Source organism: Mus musculus, chromosome 7 (assembly GCF_000001635.26).
Source record: "Mus musculus strain C57BL/6J chromosome 7, GRCm38.p6 C57BL/6J".
NCBI classification, from domain to species: Eukaryota; Metazoa; Chordata; class Mammalia; order Rodentia; family Muridae; genus Mus; species Mus musculus.
Window position 1 is genome coordinate 18451860 of NC_000073.6, and position 7652 is coordinate 18459511.

Sequence of the window (7652 nt, forward strand, 5' to 3'; positions counted from 1 at the left end):
CTGTTTGTGGTTTGCAATTTTATAAGCCCTCTGTTTAACAACAGTAAATGAGACTAGATCAGATTTTTGTCTTGTCTCCTTTCTTTTTATCTCCTGTCCCTTCCATTCTCACTCTCTCCCTTGAAACCCTTGCTGCTTAGTCCTGCAGGTCAGGGCAACTGGTGCCTAACGTGGGGCTTGAGGATGAGGCCTTCAGTGAAGAACACTGTGGTGTTTCTGTTCAGACAATGTTGTGTGGAAGACGTCCTGCACAGGAGCCTGCCTTCTTGACTAGGGATCCTGGTGATTCCTCAGTGATCATGGGACAGGAACTTAGTAGCCATGAACTCTTTGGGGAAGGTTTGAAAAAGGCTTTAATGGCACGAGGGATAAAGTTTAAAATACATGACTTACTTGCATTTTTTGATTTTGTAAAAGAGATTTGTCTATGGTTCCCTCTTAAAGGTACCATTGGTCTTTTTTTTTTTTTTTTTTACTTTGAAGTCATTTAATTAAAAGACCAAGTGGTAAGAAGCTCGTTTGTTTGTTCATATGCATCTCATTCTTTAGATTTGGGAAGTTTTCTTCAATAATTTTGTTGAAGATGTTTGCTGGACCTTTGAGTTGAAAATCTTCATTCTCATCCACTCCTATTATCCGTACGTTTGGTCTTCTTATTGTGTCCTGGATTTCCTGGATATTTTGAGTTAGGATCTTTTTGCATTTTCCATTTTCTTTGATTGTTGTGCCGATGTTCTCTATGGAATCTTCTGCACCTGAGATTCTCTCTTCCATCTCTTGTATTCTGTTGCTGATGCTCAAATCTATGGTTCCAGATTTCTTTCCTAGGGTTTCTATCTCTAGTGTTGCCTCGCTTTGAGTTTTCTTTATTGTGTCTACTTCCCTTTTTAGGTCTAGTATGGTTTTGTTCATTTCCATCACCTGTTTGTATGTTTTTTCCTCTTTTTCTGTAAGGACTTCTACCTGTTTGATTGTGTTTTCCTGTTTTTCTTTAAGGACTTGTAACTCTTTAGCAGTGTTCTCCTGTATTTCTTTAAGTGATTTATTAAAGTCCTTCTTGATGTCCTCTACCATCATCATGAGATATGCTTTTAAATCTAGGTCTAGGTTCTCAGGTGTGTTGGGGTTCCCTGGACTGGGCGAAGTGGGTGTGCTGGGTTCTGTTGATGGTGAGTGGTCTTGGTTCCTGTTAGTAAGATTCCTCCATTTACCTTTCGCCATCTGGTAATCTCTGGAGTTAGTAGTTATAGTTGACTCTGTTTAGAGATTGTTCTTCTGGTGATTCTGTTACCGTCTATCAGCAGACCTGGGAGACAGATTCTCTCCTCTGAGTTTCAGTGCTCAGAGCACTCTCTGCTGGCAAGCTCTCTTACAGGGAAGGTGCGCAGATAGCTTGTATTTGGACCTCCTCCTGGCCGAAGAAGAAGGCCCAAAACAGGACCTTTCTCAGACACTGTGTTGCTTTGGCAGTTCCCAGGTGGTACAGACTCTCACCTAAGCAGACTAAATTCCTAAGTTCCTTGGAGTCCCGGGACCAAGATGGCGACTGCTGCTGCTGTGGCTTAGGCCGCCTCCCCAGCCGGGTGGGCACCTGTCCTCCGGTCCGGAAGGTGGCCGGCTGTCCCCGGCCCACACAGGGTGCTGCCTCAGCGCCTCTGTGCTTCTGCCTGTTCCCGAAGCTGTCAGGTTCTCTGGCGCACCCTCTCACCTGTTCAGACTAATTTCCTAAGTTCGGCGGGTCTCGGACCAAGATGGCGACCGCTGCTGCTGTGGCTTAGGCCGCCTCCCCAGCCGGGCGGGCACCTGTCCTCCGGTCCGGAAGGTGGCTGGCTGTCCCCGGCCCACAAAGGGTGCTGCCTCAGCGCCTCTGTGCTTCCGCCTGCAGAGTGCTCTTTGGTAAAGTGTCCATGTGAGATTTAAACAGCACATAAAGTCAGACTTCTAAGTTTTTAAAATACTATCTTAAAACTTGCCAAATAGTTTTGTTTTGTTTTTGTTTTGTTTTTGTTTTTGTTTTGTTTTGCTTTGTTTTGTTTTGTTGGGTTTTTGGGGTTTTTTTTTTGTTTGTTTGTTTGTTTCTCTGTACAGCCCTGGCTGTCCTGGAACTCACTTTGTAGACCAGGCTGGCCTTGAACTCAGAAATCTGCCTGCCTTGCCTCCCAAGTGCTGGGATTAAAGGCGTGCAACAACACTGCCCAGTGCCAAATAGTATTAAGATATAGTAGAGTAACAGTAAGGTTTTAAGATGTCTTCTGTGATGTTTGTGATCAATATACAAATGGAAATTAGGCTGAGGATTATGGAATATTTTCTGAGTTCCTAGATGACAGCTACTACTTTGTCCCTTCAACCCCCAAAGCACATATATAAGGCACTGTTTCCTAATTGCTGTTGAAAATATGCTAATTACAATGTCATCAGCAAAAACCTACTACTATGCCATAATAATCTCAAGACAATGCTTTTTACTATATTAAATATCACAAAACTTGGGGAAACTGAGAAAGGAATATTTGGATCTGACACAAACCTCAAAGCAAGTGCTCTCAGGTGCAACAGCAGGTGGCCTTGATTTTCTCACCTCCTGGAGATCTGACCAGGTGCTCAGGGTTTTAAGACATTTTTAAATGAAAAACTTGCTCCCAGTGTGAATACAGGACTGCAGTACTTTAGTATTCTTTGGGTGACTTAAGATTAGTGTCATACTTTAATTATGAATGAGATCATCTTCATTGTCACTTGCACTGCTATGTTTCTAAACTCATCTAAGAGAGATTTGAAATAAATACAGCATCTGAAGGATTCTCCAATAGATGGGTTTTAAACACAGAAGGCTTTCTACCCATAAGGTTCCTGGCAATGAGGCCCCAGGCCTAGTCCTTTCATACAACAGTTTGGACAGGAGTCACACACTGTGCAGGAGAGCTGGCTCTCTCTGAAGAGGAGGTTGAGAGGTTGGAAATTTCTCTCTGGAGTTCCTCTACTTTTCTTTGAAGCTCTGCTCTTTTGACAAGAAGTTCTTTGTATCTGCTGTGGATAGGTTCCTGAGGCTCTACCTTACATAATGTCCCACCCAGAGTTCTAGGTGGGGCATGCTGGCTACTGGGTAAAGGATATGATTGAAGTAGCTTCCATAAAGAGGATTAGTAAATTCTTCCAGCTGGCTATTTATATAGGACCACAGTAACACTGTCTTCTTAGGAAGATTCGCTTTTCCCCTCTGCTGTTCGATGTTACAAAGGAGTGTTCCAAATAAAAAGCTGTACAAGTGGTCCAGGATGGTAATGAGAAAATACTCATTGAATTCAAATATAGTAGGGAACTGTCTTGTCATTTGCCAGACACAGTCAATAAACTAAAGGAAAACAGGTGATCTGTCTGCATCAGCATGGTTCTTATCTCCACGGCCAACTCTTAGTTGGAATCTATGTCCAAAGCTCAGCCATTCTTTCTCCACAAGGACTTCAAGTCCTCTTATGTTTCGGTAGTATCCATTCAACGTGAGCATGGCCAGGGACGTGAGCTGAGTTGTGCAATGACATCCATCACTGCAGTGCACCACCACAGACATCTTCCCAGACTCGACCTTGCCAGCAATCCTAAGAGCCCCTGCAAGAATGAGCTTAATGTGTTCCAGCCAGTGTTTAGATTCTAAGTTAGACAACCAGTGAGTTTCTTCAATGTTGGAGTACACAATCTCCTTAAGCTTCCATAATGATTTTCTCATAACATGGATATTATGAATATCCAGAAAAATGAGTTCTGCATTTTGATAGGCATCTTCACTTTCATAACCCCCCCTTTGCCTTATTGGCAACAGCACTGACACTTGGCCGAGCATCAAATATAAATATTTTGTGAGACTGGGCATTGGAGTCCATGATAGCCTGAAGGTACTTCTCATCCTCTTTAATGCACTTCCTGCTCACTCCAACCATGGGCTGGCTGCAGCGAGTGACTGTGGCTTGACTTTCAGGATGAATCCAAGATGCATCTGGGATCTGGCCCAGTGACCTAAAGGATGCCACTCTCTTTAGCTTCTCATCAGGAATGTTTGCTGGCACAACTAAGAGGGCAGGATATGTGTCACAGAGTTCATAACGTGCATTTATCTTTGTTATTCTCCAGCTTTCTTTTGGAATTCCCTGACTTCTGTACTCTAGAAGAGGGTCATACAGTTTCCACCCATTTTCAGGGAATACTTCTTTATACTCAAAAGCAAAAAGAGGCAGGCTATTAGACACAGGAAATGCATATTTCATTAGATTCTTAAATATGGATCTTCTTGTTCGCCCCTCCGGTTTAAGAGCAAATTCTAAGTTCCTGATATCCTTGCACACAGTTTCAAGGCCATAAGAGTTTTCACCTTGGCTAGATGCACTACTATTTTTTCTACTGTACTTATCACTCCAAGAGAAGCATCTAGAACAAATGGGGGGTCCTGCTCCATGCTCTTAAAACATAATCTGTAATTTGTGACAGTCAGCGTTCCTCGTACAGCACCAGTGAATGGACATATGTAAGTCACATCTTTGGCCATATCTTTAATGCTCTTTAATGCTCTCTCCTGGAAGCAGGGCTGGTTCCTCCATTGCTACTAACTTGTTTGACTCCCTCAGGACCCTCAAATCACGAGAAAAGTTGTCTGCAGAAGATGAAATGGAATCTGATGATATAGCAGAAGCTGATTTGGTATGCACCGAGTTCTCGAATGAGAAGTGGAAGCAATTATAATTTTTGAGATGTTTTATCTTCACTTCTGGTGATCTTCAAATGCCAATGGTTCTTAACGCATTAACTGGACAGTGAGTCTTCGCTGGGCAGCCTTGCCGCCAGGAGCCGAGACTCTCGCACCTGGAGCTCTTCTCCATGGTGCGAGAACTAGAGGCCACTGTGCCCTCCAGAGCGAGAGGCAGAGGGAGGAGCACACAGGGCTGCAGCCGTGGTCAGCCCCATGCCAGGCAGGCTCCCCCATTGGTCTTAAAAGATGGGAATGTGTAGGTAGCACTTTCCAAGATTATTACAAAGATTTGGGGCAGCAGTAAATAAACCTTATAAAAGGACAAGGTAATGGTAAAATGTGTTGTAAAATGTGTTGTGTGTATGTGTTTAGAGCTATGCTAAAATCTAGAAAAGCAAAGGTAATCCTCATAGGTGCTTTTAGTCTTTGGACCCAGACTAGAGATAGTTTACACCTGACACATGAGAGAATGGGTTTGAGAAAAGAAGTCCTCTCAACTATCTGGGGATGCTTTAGCAAATGAGGAAATAAATGAACATAAAATGTTGCAGAGCTCTTCTAAGGACAGGAGGAGATTGGGAGACATCCTGCCTAAACTCTGGCTCCTACTAGAGGAATGTTTGGATCTGAGTCTCTTAGGTAGGATATCTGGGTCCCTTTGGGATGTTTAATCCTCTCTTCTCTCTATCTATTGTCTGTCCTTGGCGTACCAATCCATCCATGTCCATTCAAACTGACTGTTTTATGTTATGTCCGTGTTTTTATTTTGTGGTTTGATTGTTGTTATGTGTTTCACGTTCAAGAGAAAAAAATGTTAAAACTTTATCTGCTGGTTGTTCAGCCCTTGGTTTAGTTTTAACTCGTTTTTTTTTAAAAAAAGACAAAGAGAGAGAGAGAGAGACAGAGAGACAGAGACAGAGACAGAGACAGAGACAGAGAGAGAGAGAGAGAAATAACAGTCTCAATTGGCCTTTAGAGCCCTGCACCTGTAGTTAGGAGTCTATCACAGCTGGAGAAGCCCTGCTAGGAGCTGATTATCTGTAAAAGCCACGCTCAAAGTGGCCAGCAGCTTCTCAAGTTCTATGGGAAGGGAACCGATGGCTGTTTTTTCCTAGAAAGGTCTCTGTGCTTGTGATTATTGGGCTCAGCAGGTGACAAGGAGCTCCTCTCTTGAAATTACAACTAGAAAAATTAAGAATTTTGTCTGGTTTTAATAAGTAAATGTATGCGGTCATTTCATTGTTGTGTCTGACTGGTTTTTAAAGTATAAACATGTTCTGCATGTCTTGGATATAGATTATTGAAAATACTGTCTTTTTTCCACTGGATGGTTTTAGCTCCCTTGTCAAAGATCAAGTGACCATAGGTGTGTGGGTTCATCTCAGGGTCATCAATTCTGTTCCATTGGTCTACTTGTCTGTCGTTATACCAGTACCATGCAGTTTTTATCACAATTGCTCTGTAGTACAGCTTTAGGTCAGGCATGGTGATTCCACCCGTGTCCTGAGCTATTGTTCCCTCCTGCAGGAATGCACACGGGGCACAAAATCCTTCCGTAGCTAATCTTTATTATATGTTGATGAGGAAGACAAATAAGGCTCAGAAACGTGTTGCTTAAATACCCCCTGGTGTGACGGGTCTATACCCAACTGGCAGCTTCACCCAAGATCTCATACACCCCGGGGATGGGCTAGTGACTTGGCGGGCTTTTGCTCCCTACACATTCGCACAACACAGCTTGATCTAAACAAAGAGATCGGTTTGGCACAATGGAGGTTTAGCGCCATCTAGTGACGTCAAGTATCATTGTGGCTTTCTACAATTCCCCCTTTTAAGTTTTATAAAATGCAAGCCACACTTTAATGGATGAAGATAGAGGTCGAAACCCTAGTGTGCAGAAATAGGGGCTATGTACAGGATTAACTCTTAGGCTCACAGGTCTTTTCCCAGAGCAACCCTGACCTGCTCCCATGCCTTTTTTCCTAGGGGAGGGACACTTGGCCACTCAACCCTCATGCAAATCGACGTGTCTTCTAGGAGCACTCTAATCTCTGAGCAACTCCTATGCAGTGCTTATTAGCCCAGCAATCCATAAGAGTCAGAAACCTACTCACTCTTTCCTGTGCAATGAGTCTAGCCTCTAGGAGTGCAAGAGCTGAGTAGTCTAGTACTTAAGAGGTCATCTTAGCATAAATAACCAGATTTCAGGGGAGGTGCCTTGCTCTATGGCAGCAAGTGCTTGAGCAATCATCACATTGTCACGTCTCTGTTGAGATCTGAGTTTGCAAACCAGCCATAGTATAAGCACTAATCCACAACATAGGGCTGTGCCAAACAGAGCCACCCCCACCCATTCTTTGAAGTAAGAAAAATGCAGAGGTAAGCCAAGAGGTGAAGTCTCCAAGGGTCACTGGTTCCACTCTGGTTCCATTAAGATTCAGGATCTGTATCTGCAGCTTTGTCTGCAACCTTTCCAGCTCCTGAGACCAGTTCCTCTTCAGATAATTCGATAAATCTGTACTTTTAATAAAAGAATTATTAGTATACGTAACAGGAATAATGCACATATGTAAAGTTGATGCCACACAACTCATTTGTATGATATCTATCATCTGTTCCACGTTATGTTGAAAAATATCTACTCTTTGATTCACTAATATTAATCCTGAGGCAATATGAGAATCCACCCTTTGCAGGGTAAGCAATGCCTCAGACGTTTTTTTCTGTTATCTGACTTATGGTATCAGCAGTATTGACTTGATAGGCCATAGTAATTCCTGCAGTAACTGCGGATGCTGCGGACACTGCAATGGCAGTAACAGTGGAGGCTGTGATTCCAAAATCTCTTCTCCGCCGGACAAGACTCATGATTGGGAACTTCTTTGGATCTACCTCAACAGACACAGAGACA

General features: G+C 43.2%; 1 pseudogene; it reads right to left on the reverse strand.

The window, feature by feature from the left end:
• Gm8314 (predicted gene 8314) lies at window positions 477–4970 on the reverse strand (annotated as a pseudogene).